Here is a 25,817-nt window from a genome sequence, read left to right on the forward strand (position 1 = left end):
TATTGCATTTTAACACACTCCAGAGACTTCTAATACCTTGATATAGATTTGTGGCTCTTATCTACGGATAGCAAGCAGAGCACCGGTCTATCACAGGTTATAGATCCGGTTTTCGGCTGTAAAAACGAGGGGTTTTGGCGCGAAAAAGTCAATCCAGTCTGAGACCTGTTAGCAGCAACATCAGTGGCACCGATAGCATTAGCAGAGATGAAAAGTAGTACTGCAGATGAAACTTTCTGGCAGATTAAAACTATGTGCCTTTCGCGAGCAAGTGCTCTACCAACGGAGCTACCCAAGCACGACTCACGCCCCGTCCTCACAGCTTTAATACCGGCAGTACCTCTCCTACCTTCCAAACTTCACAGAAGCTCTCCTGCGAACCTTGCAGAAGTAGCACTCCTCGAAGAAAGGATATTGCGAAGGTAGGAGACGTGGTACTGGCGGGATTAAAGCTGTGAGGACGGGGCCTGAGTCGTGCTTGTGTAGCTCAGTTGATAGAGCACTTGCCCGCGAAAAGCAAAGGTCCCGAGTTCGAGTCTCGGTCCGGCACAGAGTTTTAATCTGCCGGGAAGTTTCATATCATCGCAAACTCCGCTGTAGAGTGAAAATTCATTCTAGAGATATAGTACTGCAGATGTTTATTGTTTTGTCCTCGTCAATGGACGCAACCGGTGCTGGCGCGCTGAGACAGTTCTGACTGGCGCCGTCAAACACAAGGACGGCCCAATCAACAATCTCCGCCCTGCCGCCGACGAGATGGACTTCCGCGTTGTAATGAGTGGCGGCCAGAGTCAGCAACGGGATGGTTCATTTTCGGCGTTGGCGTACGACAGTTCTAGTACAGAGCTCCAGGGTTGCAGTTCGCAGCTACAGTTCGTAGTGATCTGCCTTCCATACTTAGTCTACTAGTGGAGTTGCCTGTAGTCTTCGCACGGGGACAAGTGTTCACTACAGTAATTGAGAGTGTGGGGCCCAGGACGGACATAGCCTTTTTGCCATTGTATTCAGTAAGGCACACCTCGACAGGCCACTGCATAGTTGCATCTGTCCACAAGAACATCCAATGTGTCGCTGTACAACTTTAGTCAAATATCGCAGCGCGGTAAAGTTTATACTTGTGTCACTAATTTGTTAGCACTGCCACGGTTCCTCCATACATCTCGGAGCACCTAAAGCTAATATGACGTATGCGAACTGCTCTTTCCAAATCACCCGTCCACGTCAGGTTCAAAGGTGTGTGAAATCTTATGGGACTTAACTGCTAAGGTCATCAGTCCCTAAGCTTACACACTACTTAACCTAAATTATCCTAAGAACAAACAAACACACCCATGCCCAAGGGAGGACTCGAACCTCCGCCAGGACCAGCCGCACAGTCCATGACTGCAGCGCCTCACACCGCTCGGCTAACCCCACGCGGCCGTCCACGTCAGTTCTGATGATGTTTCATCTGGGGCTAATAAGCGTCCCCGATATGACTCTAGTGGTGCTGGAGGTATATATGTAAAATGGTATTTGTGTTTTATTTTTATGTGTGTCCGTTAGCAATATACAGGTTTTAATGGGTATAAGTGCGAATAATTCCGTTCGTGATTCCGGACTGTGTACTGAACAATATTGTGTCTGTATTTACGCTGTTTTCAGACTAATTATTATTCCAATTACAAGTTGTATTTTTTGAGGTTGGGTAGCATCTCCAAGTACTTGTGGCAAGAGCAAGCTATTAATGCCTATATTCTTCTGGGCAGCAGGTCAGATGATGAAGTGTGGACACGTGGATGTAAAATGGTTAGCCTACACAGACATTTGTGGTACACTTGGTGGTGCAGTTACGACCATGCAGGAAACATCAGGTAGTAAATTACGTGACATATTTGCGGGAAGACTGCTGGATGCAAAGAAAAAACATGCAACACACTTATGTGCACACATTTTATGGTACCACATATAAAAAATATGTACTTACACTCTTTACACCTGTGTAACTGCGCCGGCCAGGGTGGCCGAGCGGTTCTAGGCGCTACAGTCTGGAACCGCGTGACCACTACGCTCGCAGGTTCGAATCCCACCTCGGGCATGTGATCTCCTTAGGTTAGTTAGGTTTAAGTAGTTCTAAGTTCTAGGGGACTGATAACCTCAGAAGTAAAGTCCTATAGTGCTCAGATCCATTTGAACCATTTTTGTATAACTGCAACATGATCATGAATTTACGATGAATTTCTTCTCCTTCTTCTGTTGCAAATGGGAGTCTACTGTCACATGAATCATAGTACGCTAGAGGGTTTGATAGGGTTCATTGATGCTCCAAAGAATGGAAGATGACTTCCTGGCGAATTTTGCGACCGTAAGTACTCGTTTATTTTTTAATATTTTATCTCTCTCCCTCTCTCTCTCTCTCTCTCACTCTGTGTGTGTGTGTGTGTGTGTGTGTGTGTGTGTGTGTGTGTGTGTGTGTGTGATTAATATATCCATCTAACCTAATGCTTTTTCTGTTTCTTGTAGAATTCTTCAACAACATTGTTGTGCTGGCAGTGGATGAAGAGTATCCTAGCCCAGAAACTATTCACTACAAGCGGCAGTCTGTGATCGAAACTGACTCAACGCCCAGTCCACCTGTATCGGAAATCCAAGTAATAGAGCCGACTCATTTCTCCGGTATTAGCTCGTGGGAGCTGACGCCAGTCATCCAGCAGTAAATACATGAGTGGTAGTTTCCTTTCTGTTCTACAATAAGACGCTTGTTACAAATACTTGTATGCATTTCTTTTAAGACTTTGTTTTGTTTCTTTCTAGGTGGACTGGAAGATAAGATTGCGATGAATGCTGACCCACAGGCACAGTTTGACAAAATATTAAACTCTAACATTCCGTTCAATGCCGAAATCCCACGAAGGCCCATGATTTTCCATATAAATACTAAGAATAACATTGCAGCCGTCTACAAATCCCTTTTTACACACACATTATGCTTCTCAGTTCGTTCCATTTTGTTCTTAGCAGATGTGATGGACATGAGTTGAGTCGGGTTTGTGCCTGTATCATCCAGTCCACGATCTGACACGTCGATGATGTGTTCCTCACCCTAGCCCCATCAATCGATGATGCATGTATCTGCACCTGCAAATATAGCAGCCAGATACGTCAATATCTTGGCATGGACTGACAACTCTGGCTTGTGTACTACGGTGGGGGCCACGCTCACCGTGCCCTAGACCATCTCGCACTCGTACTAGACCTTCACGCCATCAGGCATCTCTTCGACATCAACTTGCAACTCACTCAGGACCTAGGACTAACGGGACCCCTGACTGCTTTATGTGGAAAACCAGGTAAATCCAGCATCTGCATTAGGCTGGCGCTTTTGGGGATAGGATCTTACAAGCTCACATTGACAACACTATTGTAGGCTACCGAAACCTCGCCACATGCCTGAATACTTGTCAAGCAGGTCTGAAAAGGGGGCTATCGAAAATCGTCAACGACTCACTGTATCGTGCCGTTAAGTGCAAGGCAGCTGTGTGCTGTGAATTTAGGCACACCTCGAAAGAAAGCAGTGCTGCTGGTGGTGCCTTGTCATAATTTGGTGGCTGCTGGTGTGATACCGTGGGATTACTCTGTGGTGTCACCGCCAGACACCACACTTGCTAGGTGGTAGCTTAAATCGGCCGCGGTCCATTTAGTACATGTCGGACCCGCGTGTCGCCACTGTGTGATCGCAGACCGAGCGCCATCACAAGGCAGGTCTCAAGATACGGACGAGCACTCGCCCCAGTTGTACGGACGACATTGCTAGCGACTACACGGACGAAGCATCGCTCATTAGCCGAGCAGATAGTTAGAATAGCCTTCAGCTAAGTCCATGGCTACGACCTAGCAAAGCGCCATTAGCCTTACATAGTTTGATAGTTATCGTATGAAATGTCTCCTCAAGAATGCTGTATTCACATGAAGAAATAAAAGTTAAGTATTCGAGGAGCTGCATACTTTTCTTATTAGCATTTACTACTTATCCTGTTACAGAATTCACGCCCGTCTGCGTTAGATAGCGTGCATTTCGGCCTCCTCTATCTACAAGGTGTTGGCACATTTGCCAACACATCATACTCAGTTGCAGAGTGGTTCAAAAACTTACCAAGAGCGTAACACGGGGCTATTTTTCTAAAATACAAGGAAGAGTTTCTGGTACGGTATTCAGCCGTGTAATCTCATGTCTCATGTCTTTGGTCCACTTAAAGGGGGTCCAGTTCCAGTCCTCTTCCAATCAACATTGCTGCTAAACAAGCATGTGTTAATGTTCAGAAAGCTGCTGAAGGGGATCAATTTTTCCTTCCACAATCGCTTTTGGCTTGTGACGGTAATTATAGTGTTCATCCTGAGCATATTACTATATACAGAACATGAAATATCTGTAGGTATTATTATGCAGAAACGGATATGAAGAATTGTGCGGAACTTCCACTTCAGCAGCTGCGCAGTCTCCGCACATATTTTCACATTCGCTTCCACATCCATACCCATTTTTAAATCGGTAGTTTATCGTAACTTTCAACAATGACGAGATTGTCGATGTCTGCGCTTACTGGCCGAACGCGCCGGATGCTGCGCAGACGGGAGTTCGTTGAGTGGGGCGTGTAGCTAGCCGTCATGTGCCCGTAGCGATTGCTGCGTTTATTGGATTATTACGCAGTAATCTCTGTCCATCGAGGTGGAGGTATATCTTTTTCTCTCTCGTCAGTCTGCATTGTATTACTGTATAATATTACTACACCAGTGTCCTAAATTAAGGCAACTAAAGGAAATTTTGCAAGGTTACTTTTATTTGGCCACAAAACAGTATAAACAGGTGTTAGTGAAATAGAAGCAATGGCAAAAGTACAGAACGTAAACAACTGCAACATGCATAACAGTAGACAAAAACATTCTTCGTTTTTCCCACTTCCCGAATTTGCACACACAGTCCGACAATTGGTTAATGTGCTCAATGTGGGGTGTGATCAGCTCTGGCAGCAATGCAGGCCTGACAACGACAGATCATGCTGTAAATGATATCATGAATCTCATGTTGAGGCAATAACGCCCATTCTCCCTGCAGAGCTCCTCGCAGTCTTGGAGAGTGGTTGGTGGATGCTGACGGGGTGCAACCCGCCTCCATGGTGCATCCCAGACACGATATTCAAATCGGGAGAGCGAGCAGGCCACGCCATGCCAGCAATATCTTCCGTTTCCAAGGAAACATCAACCACCCATGCTTTATGAGGTCGAGCATCATCGTCCATCAGTACGAAGTCTGGGCCCACAGAAACTCCCAACAACCGAAAATGAGGTCCCAAGTCTCGTCACGGTACCTGACAGTAGTTGAACTTTGCCGATTCACCCGTACAATTTGATGAAGAGCAGTTCGAGAGGACAACATAATCCCTGGCCACACCATTAGGGATCCTCCTCGATACCAGTCTCTTTCCACAATGTTTGGTCCAGAAATCGTGTTCCACGTTCCCTCCAGATGTAAATTCCTTGAAAACCACTTTCCAGACAAATCAAGACTCGTCTTTGAAAACAACATTGTCGCACTGTGCGGCCACCCAGGTGGCATGTTGATGAATTCGCTCTAGACTTTCCCTTCTGTGAAGACGTGTCAGAAGTAGACATACAGTAGGTTTCTACAATAATGGCCACTCTGATGAAGCCTTCTGCACACCGTTTGCCTCGATACAACACGTCCAGTGGATGCTCCGAGCTCACATCCAAACTGACGTGCAGTTCTAAGGTGGTGCCGTCGTGCCCTGACAGCCAAATATAAAGGGTTCCTCTTCTGAAATCACACGTGGTCGGCTCTGACTTGGTCTTTCGGATACAGTTTCGGTATGTGTACACTGTCGCCACATCCGAGAAACAACAGAACGATTGACACTAAGCCATCGCTCCACATCAGTTTGCGACTGTCCCACTTCTCTTTCTTTCTCTGGCCCTCCACCGCAGTGAGTGTGGTAGTCATCTTCTCTGTGCCATACTGCGCCGTCTGTGGCTGCGTATACAGCGATTCTGGATGTGGAGCTACCCGGAAAAACTAAGTCGTTTTATAGGTGCCCAAACGTCATCATTGGAGTGGTTGTCCTTTGACGGAATGTCATATTCCGTGCAGAACACTATCGTACGTACATCTCGTTGAGAATTTGTAAGATTATATCGTGAATTAGACACAGGACGGGGAAACACCGGTTTGTTGCTTTAATTCTGGAAACCAGTGAATATTGTACAGCGTTTTTTGCCAACAGTTTCGAACTGTAACGTTAGTTAACACTGCCCAAATGAAACCAAAAACAAGTCTTATTTGGAACTATTTAGTTGAGATTAATAATTTGAGTGCCAAGTGCAAACTCTGTGACAAAGTATATTTGCGAAAAGGGCGCACAACCACCGCACTAAGAGCCATCTTAAATCATTACATGTCGAGAAATTTGCAAAATTTGAGAAGTTATATGAAACTATCAAACTTTCAGTGGAAGCGAAACAACAAAATTTTCGTTAGTATGTGTACAACAATGAAGTCGGTACTAATAATGATGGTCACGATGATTTCTTTTAAATAGACTTAATTTATGAAATCCCTTCTTACAAGTTATTTAGTAATTGACAGGATCCAAGCAAACTCCTTTTTATTAAATTCATTCTTAGTAACAATAAGCTTTAGCCGCTGCTGCTGCATGCTGCTGTGAATTGCTATAAACCACTTGCAAAAAGGCAGTCATCTAAAGAGGTGAGTGCAAAACTTAGGACCAAAGCGGAGACACTGACACACCACAACATGTCATGTACTCTAACCCAGTAAATTCCGTTGCACAAGCCAGATTCTGTATCACACGTAAATTCTTATTCAAATAGGCAGTCAGAGAGTGTATCGAAATGTTAGTTTTAAGTTTTTCATGTAACGATCTGTTGAGGGCTTAAATGACAGTGAAACTGACACTCATACAAAACGCATACAGTGTTATGCAGGTTATATTCCGATAGCTGATAACTCAAGTTCCTTATCGAGTCCATTTTCACAGACGAAAAAAAAAAAAAAATGGTACAAATGGCTCTGAGCACTATGGGACTTACCTTCTGAGGTCATCAGTCCCCTATAACTTAGAACTACTTGAAACTAACTAACCTAAGGACATCACACACATCCATGCCCGAGGCAGGATTCGAACCGGCGACCGTAGCGGTCGCGCGGTTCCAGACTGAAGCGCCTAGAACCGCTCGGCCACAACGGCCGGCACACAGATGAACATAGGCTTTATTTGTTGTACTGTAGGTAAGTTACGCAATAAAAATGTGATGCTACGAATGAACTCATGAAAACTGCGATTATGATTCAGCATCAGCTTTAGAATATTTCAGAACAAATGAAAATTTCTGGTGGACTGTACTAGAACCAGAATGTCGCACTTGTTGCTAGCGGTCACCTAAACCATTTCTACTATCCGACAACGCTTTCAGAAGCGGCCTAAACGTCCATTTGTTCAGGCATCTACTCTCCACTGTGTTCGCACTGTATTACCGTGATTCCTTCGCAGGGAGAGGCTATTTTTACTCATCATTAACTCACTATGGTGTATCATACATCGCACTGCAGTATTTCATGCCATATGCTGGAATCACGGGAATATAGTGCGAGCACAAGGGAGAGTAGACACCTGAACAAAAGGAGATTTGGGCCGTTCCTGGAAGCGTGCTAGGTTAGCGGAAGTGGTTTAGGCGACTGCTCGCGATGGGTCGGAAAATCCGGGTTTTATTTCTTATGTAATATTCTACAGATGATGCCCAATCATAATCGCAGTTTGCGACTTCGTTCTTAGTTGAATGCTGGTGTTGATCGTCAATGCAGTGTCTCAGACGCTTCACTGCAGCAAAATTACAAACATTTCGTTGTATATTTGTTAATAGTTTGTCAAATCTGTGTTCTATTTGCGAGACACAAATAAACAACTCATTTTCCAACTAAGCCTATTTCTTTTGTTAGTTCTTTCGTTCACCATTGAAGGAAACACAACCCGTCTGCCTTCTGTGGTACTGCAAGTATGACAACATGGATTACGCCGAAGTGCTAAACATCCCTCGGCTATTAGGATGGAAGAAAGGCCAACCAACAAATGCTATGGTTTGTGTTTACTGCCGGACAACCTGGACAATGTTGTTACTAGCATTAGCAACATAAATTACACGGAAAAATGGTATGTAAGAAGAATTTAAATGTGCTTACACCCTTACTCCCACAACAGAACTGTTTTTCGATAACATTATCCTAACTAAAATCTGTAACCAAGTGGACCATCAGGAACACTTAGAAAAGGGAAGCTCAGTTGTGTTAAAGAAGGATAGGTCAATTAACTATTACTTGCGTAATAAATTGTCCAAGTCACTGCACGACACGGTGTAAGGCAAAGGTACTGTTTCACCTGCAAGCGAACGACTATGTGACAGCAAGAGGAGTATTGGAAAACATATCGACTTGCAAAGGCTTAAATATTTCCGGATCACATTCTGGTTTCCCATTGTGATATCACCAAATATGAATACGCTGTTTGGCTTTACTTTTTATGGCTGTGGAATATCGCTCCTTTTGCTGAACGTCTGGTACATTTCTCCCCCAACGCCATGGAAAATTTCCTGCAATAGCTGATACTTTGGCAGACACAGAATTTTTTAAAAAAATAGATACATACTCAGATCAAATCTCCTTCGGATGTGTTAATAGTGCTAGAACAAGATTAGTATTCCAGCAGTCTGCAGGTCCAATAATTAAAGCATATAGGTTACCAGAAAGTAGTGGTCCGTTGTTTTTCCCCGTTTCCCGTATCGTCCAGTCGCCTACTGCAATACCCTTGTGGTGAGGCTGTTTTGTCTACTCAGTCATGGTGGTAACTGATCATTTACATGAGGATGTAGCGATTTTATAGGGAAACACATGTATAGCTCTTAACTGTAAATTTATAGTCACTTACATATAGCTGGGTATATAAATAAATTTAAATAAGATCTCCCGGGTTCGATTCCCGGCGGGGTCAGGGATTTTCTCTGCCTCGTGATGACTGGGTGTTGTGTGATGTCCTTAGGTTAGTTAGGTTTAAGTAGTTCTAAGTTCTAGGGGACTGATGACCATAGATGTTAAGTCCCATAGTGCTCAGAGCCATTTCAACCATAAATAAGATCGTAGTTTTGTGCTCTCACCACCAAAAGTTAATTCATACGTTTTCAGCTCCATCGATACACACCTCGACTCATAGAGTTGAGCTATGTTTTCATCTGACGGGTAGAGAGTTTGGTGGGCTAACTCCAACAGATTACTCCAAAGTGTCTCATAAAATCAGTGGACACATGGTGCCGCCTTAGGCCATAAAGTTGCTCATACTGTGTAGCATAGCTGCTATACATTAAATTCTTATAAGTCCTCTACTGCAGATGTGTGGGCTCTTTATTGTTAACTATCTTAACTTTTCCAGGGAAGTTCCCTGCATAATAACAATGCTGAAATCTGCATTGACACACTGCATAGTCAACGCAATTCATTCATGAATAATATTACTTTGATCTCACTAAATCGAGGGTTTTCAAATACTACCACCAGATGGAAATCGTAATTCAATGTCAGCCACTTGTGTTTAACCAGTAGCTTCGAATGAACAGCATTATTTCTACATCACATTGCTGCTTCTGGAATGACTTCACGTTACTTTTTCTTATATGTATTCTTCTTGATATCAATTTTATTACATTTAAGGGCGTCATGTAAATACTGTGGAATGGAATGTGTAAAAATAAAAACTTCAAAACCACAACTATTACGTAATTGGAGGGACCCAATAACTAGCATTCAAAGCAGAATATATGCAGTAATTGACACTATGTGCCAGTAGTTGTGGAAATTGTTTTCTTTATCTTGTACTTTCAATGATGAAGCAAACGGATTCGACGCTAATTAATCGTCAACGTTTCTTTTATGAAAAGTCTGATATCAAATTTAAGGGTTGTTGGCTTCTGGTGCCAGATCGCCATTTCAGTATCAATTTTTGTCATTTGTATAGTCATTGGGAATGTCAGTGCATGAAACTAACTTTTTTTATTTTAGGAACAACGGAATTAATCGTGTCCAATCGGGGACTATACTGCTAAAGACTTTCTTCATAAGCTAAAGGTAAGTAATAAGCATCCCGTGAGGGCTTTGTAGATGGACACTACAGCCATTTTACGTAACAAATGGGTGAACCCTTTTCGGAAGTGGTTATAGTGCCGACATTTGTGTGTCAAATGTGACTAGAATCCTACTACCATTCCATACTGCAGCATTCAACCCACTTAAAATCCGTTGGAAAATAGTAGTTATGGAATAGCACAAAAATGAGAGAAAATGCAAATCAGTGAATGGTTTGTTCAAAAATGTAGCAGCGGCTGTGAAAAACTGTGGCCTAGAACGTCGTACTGTAATAATTTTTTGAGTACATGACTTGTATTCGTCGAATGAAGATAACGTTGATGCCACGAAACGTTTTTTGAAGGATGTCGATGAATTGCTGGAATTGGATTTATGAGAGCTAAAATATGTGGTTTTAACAGTAAATAGACGCAGCGAAGCTGCTAAGATAGCTGTGATTTTGTATTTTTAAAGGACATCCAGTGAATCCATTTAACTGATGAGGATGCATCTAACCATGTAAAAGGAGAAGACACAGAAATGCTTCGCGTGGCATAAACAGACATGGACAAACCTATCCTATGGATATATCCTTGTTATGTCGATATTGATGAGGAACTGTAAATTGGCTCACCGGTTCGGAGAACTGCGCACTGCAAGAATTTTTGTAGTGACCAAGCAGAGCAATAAGAAAAAGTATGGAAAGCGCTGCGAATGCTTTTTTCGTGATACACAATTCTTGTAAAACCGTATACCAAGGAAAAGCAACCACAGGAGAACTATCTAAACAAGAAATAAAGAAGAAAAAGAGGATAGTAAGGAAAATTATATTAAAATGAAAATAGAAATGTGGCATGAGGAATGTGATGTGAAAGTAAGTTCCTCTGTAAGTGACGTGGGCGCCGCACTCGGTGATAAGCAAGGGATGTCCGTTAAATGCATCATCACTTTGGAGCCAACATATTTACTGTGTTCTTTGTACGGGTTGGTTATAATTAAACATTCGCTACTTGATGGGGCCCCCATGAAAAACGAATGATCGTACGACAATGAAACTTTGTGGAAAAATTTGTAAAGGCATGCGGAAGACAAATACTCTATAAACCATTGTTAGAAACACCTTTTAATTTCCACATGAGGGGATGTCATTTTGAACCGCGTAGCTCTTTTACGTCCCAGGCTACAAACGACGCTTAGTGTAACGGCCATCTGCATCCACGACAGCGTGGATACGATTGCAAAATTGTTCGTAGCACTTTTCTAAGACTTTTTACTCTTTTTATAGCTTACTAGCTTTTGCGATGTGCTCATATAGCCATTGAGTAATGGAATGTCAATTATGACGATAGGAACGTGAGGAAAGCATAACAACCAATCCCCAAGCGGAAAAAAATCTCCGCCACGGCTGGGAATCTAACCCTGGCTTTTTCGGTTAGCAAACCATCGCGTTGACGGGCAGCGACCGAAGCGGACGCTTTCCGAATGTTGGATCATGTGGAATGTTCATCTGTTGTGACACAGCTTGTGCACTGCTTGAAAATCGCACTTTGCGTCCAGCATTTTCAGCCATGGCAACAGTAACTTCTTCAACAATTTGTAGTCCAATTGGCCGCCAGTATTTTCCACGAGCAATTCGTAAATTCCCAGTTAATTCGAACTTCCGAATCACATTCTTCAACCCCGGTGCACAAAGACGACCTCTCCGTCTTCCTTCAATGCATCGATACTCGCTAAGAGCGGCAGCACTATTGCTTTGCTTTGATAAAACAGCTTTCCGATTAAAGCCATGCTCACCTTGTCCAGACCTATGTTGTCCGAGTTAAAAGTGCAGCATTTTTCTGTGAGGATAGCTCCATCGGCCGCACGGGATTAGCCGAGCGATCTAAGGCGCTGCAGTCATGGACTGTGAGGCTGGTCCCGGCGGAGGTTCGAGTCCTCCCTCGGGCATGGGTGTGTGTGTTTGTCCTTAGGATAATTTAGGTTAAGTAGCGTGTAAGCTTAGGGACTGATGACCTTAGCAGTTAAGTCCCATAAGATTTCACACACATTTGAACATAGCTCAATCAGCTGGTAAGCGAAACAGCACTTGTCGCGCACTCGATATGGGAGTTTTGGACTGGCAAAATTTAAACTGAGCAGTGAATGATCACGTATGCTGGAGAAGTATTGTTTCTGTACGTGGTGTGATTCATTATCGTTCAACTATCTTCCGACGAATCAATTCGAGATTGTGGGACATTAAAGTAAAAGAAGGGATTGAGGAATGTGGAATATACACACGAGAAGATTCAAAGGCTGTGTACTAAAGGGCAGGAATATGAAAACGTCAGTGGGAAAATAGTGCCGAAGAAACAAATTGGTGATGATAGCAAGTTGCGAAGGATTAGCAAACTACTCGCACTCGGCAAGTCATCTACTGACCAAAGAGGTAAAAATCGTCCAGGCAGTGCGAAAAGTGGTAGAGAGATAAATGCTACTGTTGAACTATTAATTCCTACCCACAAAAAGTTACCTACAACGGCTCTCGAGAGCGCCAATATTTGTCAAACAGCTTAATCTAAAAATTATGCACGAACTGCTTCTGCAGTTTGAACCATTTTAAAAAAACAAATTCATGCAAATAGAGCAAATTGATTAAACTATCCTACAGCGTCTGAAGTAAGAATCCATCATCATGTTTGCCTCTAATGTTACAGTGTGACTTCCAGTGTCAAGAGAGTGTAACAACGTGTCTTAACAGCGCTAACGACCCTACATCTGACCCTAATATAACACCAGACATGACGGAATATCAAAATGGATTACTGTGGATGACGTTTTATAAGGAAACAGACTAAAAACCAGTGTGCCTAGCTCACCTGTCTGATGCACTCAGAAGTGGTAAGGCTTGGTGGTTTTGCGAGGGTTTTGGTACTGGATCACAAAGCCATAGTTTTTCAGCACCTATGTTTGGTTAACGAAAGAGGAAATGGTATTGGAGTAAGAATACTCCAGTAGACTACGCGCTATTACCGTAGATAAATTTTAAGCCTCACTGCACTCGTAGAATGTGTGTATACGGCGATGTGATGGTGGTTCATCTGTAGAATGTGGACATTAAGTCCGACGACGAGCTTGGGTCTAATTGAGAAGAGCAGATTACGTCCTCAGTTCATCCTCTCAATTCACCTCGCTCTCATCTATAGCAAAAATTCGTCTCTGATAATCACACCGTAGTGGTTAGCACACAGGGCTCTTCCCTCTAATGACTCTGTCTGCATGACTTTAAACTCTTAAACTTCCTACCTTGCCTTTTCAGAAAGAGGAGCTCAATCACACCACTACAGTTTAGCAGCGGTGCCCCACCCTAAATATACTTAAGACGTAACACACTGTTCGCAAATTAGAAGTAGATACTGAAGAAAAATGGTGAACAACTTACCGATTTTGTCGGTCTAGCCTCTTAAATATTTCGCGGGCAACACTACATTATCAATCAACTTTTTCATCTACTTCGCAGTTTATTTTATTACAAGCAGACTATTGCAACAGATGTTCCTGAACTGTCTGGTATCGCACTGTAGTATACTACTGCGTGACATTCATGATGGTTATAGTTCGAACTTAAATATCAAGATCCTAATTTAGTCTTCCAGTCAGTAGCGGTGTGATTTTTTGGCCACATCCTCAGATAACTTCTTGCTGATCCTTGTTAGATTCTATCAGATATTATGTAGGCAATGCATGAAACATTAATCTTTGGAAAACATCGTCCTCCCCTATTAGCTGAGTGGTCAGCGCGGCGGAATGCCTCGCCAAGGGGCACAGGTTCGATTCCCGGTTGAGGCAGGAGATTTTCTCCGCTCAGTTACTGGACGTTTTGTTGCCATCATGATCATTTCATCCCTATCTCCGACGCGCAAGTCATCCAATGTGGCGTCGAATGCAATAAGTACTTGCCCTTGGCGGCCGAACTTCCCCTAATGGGTGACTCCTAGTCCACAATGCCGTACGCTCATTTCCATTTTTCCATTTTGGAAAACATCGAACATTTATTGACGTGCCATCTCAGTTTTGTAGTCACAAGAGTACTTTATTCCTCCACTTGCAATGCAGCTATGTTATTCTGTTATTAATATTTTTCTTCATAGAGAGGTAGTGGAAGATGCTCAGAGCATAGGACGGATTGCTCAACACTAGACCTGTATACAGGGAAAGCAGAATTCGACCCCTGGCCATTCCAAGTTCAGTTAGAGTTTTCGTGGTTCTCCAGTATTACCTCATATTAACACAGAATTAGTTTCGTCAACAATGTCGCAGCTGTTTCCAACAACCATAGTTGTTATAAAATAGCCAGTATTCCGTCTCTAAGGTTTTCGCCGTCAACGAGATATTAGAACACAACAACCAGCATACCACCAAGGCGTAGAGATCAGCTACGCGTCCATGTCAAATTTCTCCACAAAAATGAACGAAGCAGCAATTCAAGACAATGCGACGAGTCCCATGCAGACTGTACTAGCCGCAGTAGAGTAAATGTTTTCACAAACAGCATTTTATTCTGTGCTAACTAAAGCAATATGGTAGGCAACATAATTAATATATTCAATTAATACTAACATGTAATACTTATCATGGTTCATTAACGATGTAGCACACATTTGTTGCATTGTAGCTGATGGCATTTATGATATTTATTAAGCCACTCATAATTACAGCAGGTTCCGCAAAATCTTTTCCTTGTGTCATCTAACTGAACTGTGCTTCTTAGAGGTCAGGAACATCACGTGACAAAAACATTTCGCAGCGGCTGTCCGGACAAGGCAGCAATTTGCTGAGACCGGGGTGGGGGTTACGGCTTCCTGGGGCGACAACAGCACTTCCCGCTGTCCAAAATATGTCACTCCTCGACTGCCTTTATAGCGCAGGGGGCAGCCGAGTATTTACCTCAACCCTCGCTCCACTTCGGATTGTGTTCAGCCCGTAAGTACTTAGGGAAGAAACGGATCGCGGCCGTAAGCCATTGTATCTCGGCGGAAGAGCTTGAAACGCCCGACCATTGGGAAGGTGGTTTCCTATTATGATAGCAGCTACGAGTAAATCTGCTCCCTCGGCGTGGGGGTAGGGGACCGCATGCTGTACGCCTCGGATTATACCGAGCGGTTGGCTGGCTAGGGAGAAAATCCCATTTGTTTCATTGTTTCACCTAGTGTAATGTTTAGTGTTGGTTGCAGGCGAAAAGCCACCAAATGCCATGAAATATTTGTAACTACGACATAATGAACGTTTCTATAGAACATATTTCTTTTTGGTGATTAAAATTCTTCCGGGTGTTGTAACGCGTCAGTGTATAAAATACTTCAATTGTAAACAATAAAATCAACGTTTCCACCGTATTACATCTACATCTACATCTACATTTATACTCCGCAAGCCACCCAACGGTGTGTGGCGGAGGGCCTAACGCCACACAACACCCAGAAGAATTTCAATTATCATAATACAGGTCGCAGAAGCCTACGTAGTTATATTTCTTTTGTCGTTAGTGTTGTTGCCGTATTTCTTTTTTTTTTGTCTCATATTTTCTTCCTGCTGCTCAACATTATTCAAAGAACATTTTAAATCATTTTATGCTGCTAATGTCTCCACACACACTCACAACGTTGGTTCTTGCATATTCCTTCCCTTTCTTCATACCCTTTCCTTTTACGTTTCTCCAAGAGATCTATGATTGTTGATTGATTGTTTTCTTTTATAGGGTGGTCATCATCCACGTGATCATATCGTATTTTTTAGGGTTCTAGGTACTTCACAGTATCTTTTGATGTCTATTTTAATGTCCATTTTTGGTGCTATTCTTTAGTTCAATGTCCATTTCTGGTATTATTCTTTAGTTTATTCAAGAGAGTTGATATTGACCATCCTGGAAGTGATTAACTTCAGTACGTCGAGAATATTGTTGTTTATTCAGTAAATACACTGCCGAACCAAAACTTTATGACCACTTACCTAACAGCCGGTATGTCTACCTTGGCCACACATAACAGCGGCGATGCGTCGTGACATGGAAGCAATGAGGCCCTGGCAGGTCGCTGGACGAAGCTGGAACCATATGAGCACGCACTTGTCCCCAATTACCTAGTTACCAAAAATTACGACGAAAGCGGCTGAGGAGAGGGTGGGGGAGGGCGGAGGGGGAGGGCTATGATCTCTGGTGTCACGTTCAATCACATCCCAGATGTGTTCGATCGAGTTCAGATGTGGCGATTTGGGTGGCCAGAACTTCAACTGGAACTCGTCACTGTGTTCTTCGAACCACCCCATCACACTCCTGGCCTTTTGACATGGCCGACTATGTTGCTGAAATATGCTACTGTCGTCGGGAACATTGCCATGAAGGGGTGTACACGGACTGCAACGGGTGTACGATACCCTTGGCCGTCATGGTGCCCTCTACGAGCTGCACTGGACGCCTGGATGCCAACTTCAATTTGCCCCTGAGCATAATGGCGCTGTTGCCAGCTTATCTCCGTCCAGCCGGATGGGTGTAAAGGAGCTGTTCCCCTGGAAGATGACGGATTTGCGCCCTCCCATCAGCATGGTGTAGAAGGTTGAAATGTTCTTTAAAAATAATGAAATACTTAAATGATTGCCTGAAATGAGAGTGCATACGAACTGGAGTTATCGTATAGCGTGTTGTAACTGCAAGTGGTGTGCTTTCTCTATGTTATTATTAGCAAAACTTTATACGAACTGATTGGTAAGTGCAACTCCCATTAGCAATAAAGAAATGTAGTCGCTGCAAAATACATTCAGCCCCTTAGGTACTGAATCCTCGGTCCTGTTCAAAACTGATAAATTTGGTCCCTGTGCGCGTAACATATAAATAAAATTGTCCTACCTCTAAAGCAGCACCGGTGAATCGCGTTGCATTCTGCTCCCTTATGAAGAAGGATAAAATATACTAGCTACAGGCTCAGCGGTGTGCAATGCTGACCGTAATACTTTGAAACATACATGAAATTCTTTCTGCGGATAAATGAAAGCATTTAAGAAAAATTCACTGACTTCTTCATAAGTGAAGTTGTAGTCGAAATTCAGTTTGGCTTTTCAAACATCTGACAATTGAAATTACATTACTCAGAAAAATTGCAGCCTTTTTTATGAATGAAAACCTTTCTTTGCTGACGTAGTGACAAACAATGAGATTTGTACAGCAATTACTATCTAACATCACTAAAATACATAAACACAAATCATAAAATTACATATACCTCTGTTAACAAATCTTAGAAACATTACGAAAGAGAAATATCTAATTAGCCTATTCATCAAATCTCTTTACGTACATTCTGGGGTTACTCAACATAGAACTCACTGTTACCAATTATGGCGCTGGCAAAAGGAAAGCAAAAAAAGAAAGAAATTAATTTTTTACGTTAACTGCGAGAAGGCTTCTGCTTCCAAATTTATATTTCCAGTAATAAATGTACACGTAAAGCTTCTTCGTAATATCAATCCAGTAATCCTTTTCTACCACAATTAAATTTACATTTCATCATTTAGCTTTACATTCCATTATAAAATCATTCATCATTTTAACTACCTATTTTACGTGCACTGTAACACAAAATACTGGTATGAGAAAATTCCTAAATTGTAATCTAACACTTGGCGGCTTTACAGAGCACACTACAAAACCTGCCTACTGGATCCTCTTTCGCTCTCAGACAGACTTGCTGCTGTGCACCAAGCGCTCTCAAACTCCACAATCTCAGACTAGAAGCAGTGTATTTGGCTCTCTGCTACAAATGTGTGTCAGATTTATCTCATTACTAAGTAGAAATCTTGAGTAGTTTAGAAACATTACAGTGTAATCCTAAGGGCCATTAAAAAGTAACATGTCATGATTGTAAAAAAATAAAAAAAAATAAAAAAAAACTAACTGTATAACATTATTAAACTTCAAAGGATTGAGAGTGTTCAGGTGCACTAGCAAGAATCATAATCTGGATAAAATAATAGTAAATTGTCTCATAAACAAAGTTGCTGACAAGGAAATCATGTAAATCAAAATCAGCATACTATTCTAATCGTCAAGGTAATGATATGGGATTGGGCAAGACTGTTAGCATGTTGAAGTAACTACAAGGTTGAGTGCATTTTTTTTTCTCTTTTGCAGTTTCAGAGACTAGGTAACGACCAATGTGGATTGCATTCGGTCTACAAAGACGTCTGAACTCATTATTTTCCTCAGTCACGTGCAGAGATACAGTAGGTACTTGGCAACAAATTACCAACAACCACAGTTAGCGATTATCATAATATCAGTAATGTGATGACCATCCTCTTCACTCCTCTTCATAGTGGAGATTCTTCTGAAATCCAAAAGACATATGTTGTCATTTATCTTGAAGTATGAATACCAGTAATAAATTGCTCCAATACCGTGAACAGAGATAGGAGACCGGATAATGGAAGGTATGGAAAGGTAGCAAAGGTAAGGTAGTGGAACATAACCATTTCTACCTTTGCCAACATCGAGTAATCTATCTGAGCGGAAAAAGTTCAGTATCTTAATGAAATTACAGGCTGGATGATACAACAATGCTTTACATCAAAGTGAATAGGCAAAATTGAAAGTGAACTCTGAATAAGACAAAATCAATAAAAGTGGTATCATGCTGCCAATTAGACACAGAATAATCTAAGATGACACAGACATCAGTGGTTCATAATATTATACTGTGGCTCTCAGTGGCCTTGTGTATGCAATATTGTGTCATAATTGGTTAAGAAAACCAAACAGTAAAATCAAAAATTGAATAGCTCCAGGTGGACTTGTACTTGGAATTAATGTAATTCTTAATATCTAAAACAATGGAATAGAAAATAACAATCTGTGGCTCAAAGTAGTCTTCCTACATACATAAATTATTATCATAAAAGCTATAAAATAATTGAGGTTCCAAGTGACCTAGTACATGAAATAAAAGCTGACCTTAATAGTTAAAAACGTGACAGAAATCACCTTTGTGGCTCAACGTGACCTATTTTTGCATAGCATAAACGTCAAAGCCTAGAAAGCATCACAAAATATGTTGCCTATAACTTTATATGGCACTCAGAAGCCTACACATAATTTATGATGAGAATATGTGAATCTGTATGCCTTTTACAAGAACGCAGTGCATAAATAGCAGTATTATATAGTAGTATGTCTCTGTATGGCCTGTATGAGTACATATCAGACAAATTGCATCATAAAATCAAAGTATGGCATTGTATGAGTAAAGATACAATATCTATAGGTTGTATAGCACACTTGGGTCTTCATAAATTTCAGTCAATTAAATGGCCTATATCTCTAACAAGGCGGATATCTACAGGGAAGGATATGGGAATGATTGATAGGGGCAGTGCACTTTATCTGTAAAGAAAATGATTAACAATCAATCGTCTTTCGTCTTCAGTCAAGAACTGCTATGCCAAAGCAAAGAAAAAGTGTGATTGTAGTAAATGCAATCATAAAGACAGGAGTACTAAGTGCAATATAGCTTACTGACTAGATAAATGTAACATATCACAGTAAATCATGAGATAAATATGCAAAGATGAGGGTGAATTTCAGAAATAGTGGAACCTAGAAATTTGATTATTACTGTGGAAAAAAAGCAGTCCAGCATGCTAACATAAGAAGGCAGTATCATATGCAATCTCGTAAGCAATGGTGAAAAAAATTCCTCTGCGACAGTCTTCTACAAACACCTTCAATCGTATGGCACAACGTAAGACAGATTTCCCTAGAAAGGACACAAGATACACTAAATACATATTAACGTCATACAATATCATTATAGAAGGATCATCAGTATATCATTATAATCACCATTATTAGAGGCAGCTCAAGGAGTGAATACTCATTGAACATCAACATTCCATCATTATTCCAAAAAATTCTGAAGCTCAGGGCATAAACACTCATTAAATATTCTAACAATACTCTTTTACCTAACACAAAATCCAGAGAAAAAATACACTTAATCTTAAATCTTTATAGGCCATCCGCCTAATATGCCTAGCACATTAACAGAAAAATGTTTATATAGGCCTGCCAGGAAACAGTGTGAGATGTGACAGTGGTGTTTAGTATTCTATATAGGTTGCTTATGTCATGCTTTCTGTGCAGTGCATTTCCTGCACTCCTTTATGGGTCGAACATTTCAACTTCCATGTGCTTCTATTTATGAGCATAATGGCTCGTTTGCAATCAGTGAGACTTCAGGACATTGGTTCTGCAACATATGCGAAATGAATGAGTATATGCAATGGACATGAGTTACAGGGTGCATTGATTTCTTAAATCTACATAGGTGAAAGCAAGTAAGCTAGTGACATCATTAAGTACAAGAGAAATACAGGGTGAGTCAATAACTATTGCCACTAAGAATAACTCTGAAAGTATGATAGGAGCTGAAAAGTTTGTGGAACAAAAGTTGCATGGGACAACGGGAGCCATAATATGACGTTCGTTTTTTGTTGCTAGGTGAGGTCGCTTCAGAGATATGAAGAACAGCTTTGTTTTCTTAAATGTGATGCTATAGTTTGGTACTTATTTTCTGATAGCGGCTATCGAGACGAATCCGATTATGTGTAACAGTAAGGTCTTTGAGAATCAGCGAATGTCACAAAGGTGGCATGAACGTCCATTTACAGAAGATGTTCGAAGTGATGACCATTGGTATCAATGCAGTGCTGCAGTGTGCAATTATGGCTAAGTAGAGTAGCATAGCATCACAAAAAAGTGGCACATTACACTCTATCAGTAAAGACAAAACGGCATCAGAAACAAATGACCATGAGATACGGAGAGGCTATATACAAAAGGACACAAATTCTTCTTATGACAAACAAGTCTGAGTTACAGTTTGCAGCGGTCACACAACCCAAGGGATGTGATTCGCTGAACACATGTCAAAATCAGTGGTGTCTATTTCAGTTTTAGTGTTCGTGTACAAGCGGATGAAAATAGAAAAATGTGCAAGGTCTTATCTTACGGTAAGATAACCGACCTGCAAGCTTCTCCCTGCTGGGCACGTTACCAGTATACAAAATACAGGAAATCAAGGTTGCGTGAAAACAAGGTTGTTGTTGTTGTGGTCTTTAGTCCAGAGACTGGTTTGATGCAGCGCTCCATGCTACTCTATCCTGTGCAAGCTTCATCTCGCAGTACCTACTGCAACCTACATCCTTCCGAATCTGCTTAGTGTATTCATCTCTTGATCTACGTCTACGACTTTTACCCTGCACGATTGTCTCCAAAACTACACTCCTGGAAATGGACAAAAGAACACATTGACACCGGTGTGTCAGACCCACCATACTTGCTCCGGACACTGCGAGAGGGCTGTACAAGCAATGATCACACGCACGGCACAGCGGACACACCAGGATCCGCGGTGTTGGCCGTCGAATGGCGCTAGCTGCGCAGCATTTGTGCATCACCGCCGTCAGTGTCAGCCAGTTTGCCGTGGCATACGGAGCTCCATCGCAGTCTTTAACACTGGTAGCATGCCGCGACAGCGTGGACGTGAACCGTATGTGCAGTTGACGGACTTTGAGCGAAGGCGCATAGTGGGCATGCGGGAGGCCGAGTGGACGTACCGCCGAATTGCTCAACACGTGGGGCGTGAGGTCTCCACAGTACATCGATGTTTTCGCCAGTGGTCGGCGGAAGGCGCACGTGCCCGTCGACCTGGGACCGGACCGCAGCGACGCATGGATGCACGCCAAGACCGTAGGATCCTACGCAGTGCCGTAGGGGACCGCACCGCCACTTCCCAGCAAATTAGGGACACTGTTGCTCCTGGGGTATCGGCGAGGACCATTCGCAACCGTCTCCATGAAGCTGGGCTACGGTCCCGCACACCGTTAGGCCGTCTTCCGCTCACGCCCCAACATCGTGCAGCCCGCCTCCAGTGGTGTCGCCACAGGCGTGAATGGAGGGACGAATGGAGACGTGTCGTCTTCAGCGATGAGAGTCGCTTCTGCCTTAGTGCCAATGATGGTCGTATGCGTGTTTGGAGCCGTGCAGGTGAGCGCCACAATCAGGACTGCATACGACCGAGGCACACAGGGCCAACACCCGGCATCATGGTGTGGGGAGCGATCTCCTACACTGGCCGTACACCACTGGTGATCGTCGAGGGGACACTGAATAGTGCACGGTACATCCAAACCGTCATCGAACCCATCGTTCTACCATTCCTAGACCGGCAAGGGAACTTGCTGTTCCAACAGGACAATGCACGTCCGCATGTATCCCGTGCCACCCAACGTGCTCTAGAAGGTGTAAGTCAACTACCCTAGCCAGCAAGATCTCCGGATCTGTCCCCCATTGAGCATGTTTGGGACTGGATGAAGCGGCGTCTCACGCGGTCTGCACGTCCAGCACGAACGCTGGTCCAACTGAGGCGCCAGGTGGAAATGGCATGGCAAGCCGTTCTACAGGACTACATCCAGCATCTCTACGATCGTCTCCATGGGAGAATAGCAGCCTGCATTGCTGCGACAGGTGGATATACACTGTACTAGTGCCGACATTGTGCATGCTCTGTTGCCTGTGTCTATGTGCCTGTGGTTCTGTCAGTGTGATCATGTGATGTATCTGACCCCAGGAATGTGTCAATAAAGTTTCCCCTTCCTGAGACAATGAATTCACGGTGTTCTTATTTCAATTTCCAGGAGTGTAAATTAGTGATCCCTTGAGGCCTCAGAACGTGTCCTACCACCCGCTCCCTTCCTTTAGTCAGGTTGTGCAACAATTTCCTCTTCTCCCCAATTCTAGTCAGTACCTCCACATTAGTTATGTGATCTACCCATCTAATCTTTAGCTTTCTTCTGTAGCACCTCATTTCGAAATTTTCTACTCTCTTCTTGTTTCAACTACTTATTGTCCATAATTCACGTTCATACATGGCTACACTCCATACAAATACTTTCAGAAAAGACCTCGTGACACTTAAATCTATACTCGAAGTTAGCAAATTTCTCTTCTTCAGAAACGCTTTCCTTGCCACATAGCCAGTCTACATTTTACATCCTCCCTATTTCGACCGCCATCAGTTATTTTGATCCCCAAATAGCAAAACTCATATACTATGTGAAGTGTCTCATTTCCTAATTTAATTCCCTCAGTGTCACCAGACTTCATTCGACTACGTTTCATTATCCTCGTTTTGCTTTCATTAATGTTCATCTTATATCCTCCTTTCAAGTCACTGTCCATTCCGTTCAACTGCTCTTCCAGTTCCTTTGCTGTCTCTGACAGAATTACAATGTCATCGGCAAACCTCAACGTTTCTATTTCTTCTACTCCAAATATTTCTTTTGTTTCCTTTAGTGATTGCTCAATATACGGATTGAATAACATCAGGGAAAGACTACAACCCTATCTCACTCCCTTCTTAACCACTGCTTCCCTTTCATGCCTCATGCCCCTCTATTCTTATAATTACCATCTGGTTTCTGTACAAATTGTAAATAGCCTTTCGTTCGCTGTATTTCACCCCTGCCACCGTCAGAATTTGAAAGAAGGTATTCTAGTCAAAATTGTCGAAAGCTTTCTCCAAGTCTACAAATGCTAGAAACGTAGGTTTTCCTTTCCTTAATCTATCTTCTAAGATACGTCGGAGGGTCAGTATTGCCTCACGTGTTCTTACATTTCTACCGAATCCAAGCTGATCTTCCCCAAATTCGGATTCTGCCAGTTTTTCCATTCGTCTGTAAATAATTCGTGTTAGTATTTTCCAACCATGACTTATTAAACTGATACTTCGATAATTTTCACACCTGTCGACACCTACTTTCTTTGGGATTGTCATTATTATATTCATCTTGAAGTATAAGGGTATTTCACCTGTCTCATACATCTTGCTCACAAGTTGGTAGAGTTTTGTCGTGACTAGCTCTCCCAAAGCTATCAGTAGCTGTAATGGAATGTTGTCTATTCCTGGGGCCTTTTTTTGTCTTAGGTCTTTCAGTGCTCTTTCAGATTCTTCACACAGTATCATATCTCCCATCTCATCTTCTTGTATGTCCTCTTCCATTTCCACAATACTGCCCCCAAGGACATCGCCCTTGTATAGACCCTCTATATACTCCTTCCGTCTGTCTGCTTTCCCATCTTTGCTTAGGACTGGTTTTCCGTCTGAGCTTTTGATACTCATACAGGTGGTTCTCTTTTCTCCAAAGGTCTCTTTAATTTTTCTGTATGCAGTATCTGTCTTACCCCTAGTGATATACGCCTCTACCTCCTTACATTTGTCCTCTACCCATCCTTACTTAGCCATTTTGCACTTCTTGTCAATCTCAGTTTTGAGACGTTTGCATTCATTTTCGCTTGCTTCATTTACTGCATTTTTATATTTTCTCCTTTCATCAAATAAATTCAATATCTATTCTGTTACCCAAGGATCTCTACTAGCCCTCATCTTTTTACCTACTTGATTCTCTGTAACCTTCACTATTTCATCTCTCAAAGCTACCCATTCTTCTTCTACTGTATTTCTTTCCCTGTATTTGTCAGTCGTTCCCTAATGCTCTCTCTGAAACTCTCTATAACCTCCGCTTCTTTCAGTTTATCCAGGTCCCATCTCCTTAAATTATTACCATTTTGCAGTTTCTTCAGTTTTAATCTACAGTTCATAACCAATAAATTGTGGTCAGAGTCCACATCTGGCCCTGGAAATATCTTACAATTTAAAACCTGGTTTCTAAATCTCTGTCTTACCATTATATAAACTATCTGAAAGCTTTCAGATTCTCCAGGCGTCTTCCACGTATATAACCTTCTTTCATGATTCTTAAAGCAAGTGGTAGCTATGATTAAGTTAAGTTTTGCGGAAAATTCTACCAGGCGGCTTCTTCTTTCATTCCTTATTCCCAGTCCATAATCACCTACTACTTTTCCTTCTCTTCCTATCTCTACTATCGAATTCCAGTCCCCAATAACTATTCAATTTTCATCTCCCTGAACTATATGAATAATTTCTTTTATCGCATCGTACATTTCTTGATCTGCGGAGCAGGTTGGCATATATACGTGTACTACTGTGGTAGGCTGTGCTTCGTGTCTATCTTGGCTACAATAATACGTTCACTATGCTGTTTGCACTAGCTTATCCGCGCTCCTATTTTTTTTATTCCTTGTTAAACCTGCTGCGACATTACCCTTATTTGATTTTGTATTTACAATCCTGCATTCCCTTGACCAGAAGTCTTGTTCCTCCTGCCTCCGAATTTCACTAATTCCCACTATATCTAACTTTAACCTATCCATTTCCCTTTTTAAATTTTCTAACCTACCTGTCGGATTAAGGGATCTGACATTCCAGGCTCCGATCCGTAGAACGCCAGTTTTCTTTCTCCCGATGACGATGTCCTCCTGAGTAGTCCCAGCCCGGAGATCCGAATCGGGGACTATTTTACCTTCGGAATATTTTACCTGAGAGGACGCCATCATCATTTAACCATACAGTAAAGCTGCATGCCCTCGGGAACAATTATGGCTGTAGTTTCTCCTTGCTATCAGCCATTCGCAGTACCAGCACAGCAAGGCCGTTTTGGTTAATGTTACAAGGCCAGATCAGTCAATCATCCA

The sequence above is a fragment of the Schistocerca serialis genome, chromosome 3 (assembly GCF_023864345.2).
Source record: "Schistocerca serialis cubense isolate TAMUIC-IGC-003099 chromosome 3, iqSchSeri2.2, whole genome shotgun sequence".
Lineage (NCBI taxonomy): Eukaryota > Metazoa > Arthropoda > Insecta > Orthoptera > Acrididae > Schistocerca > Schistocerca serialis.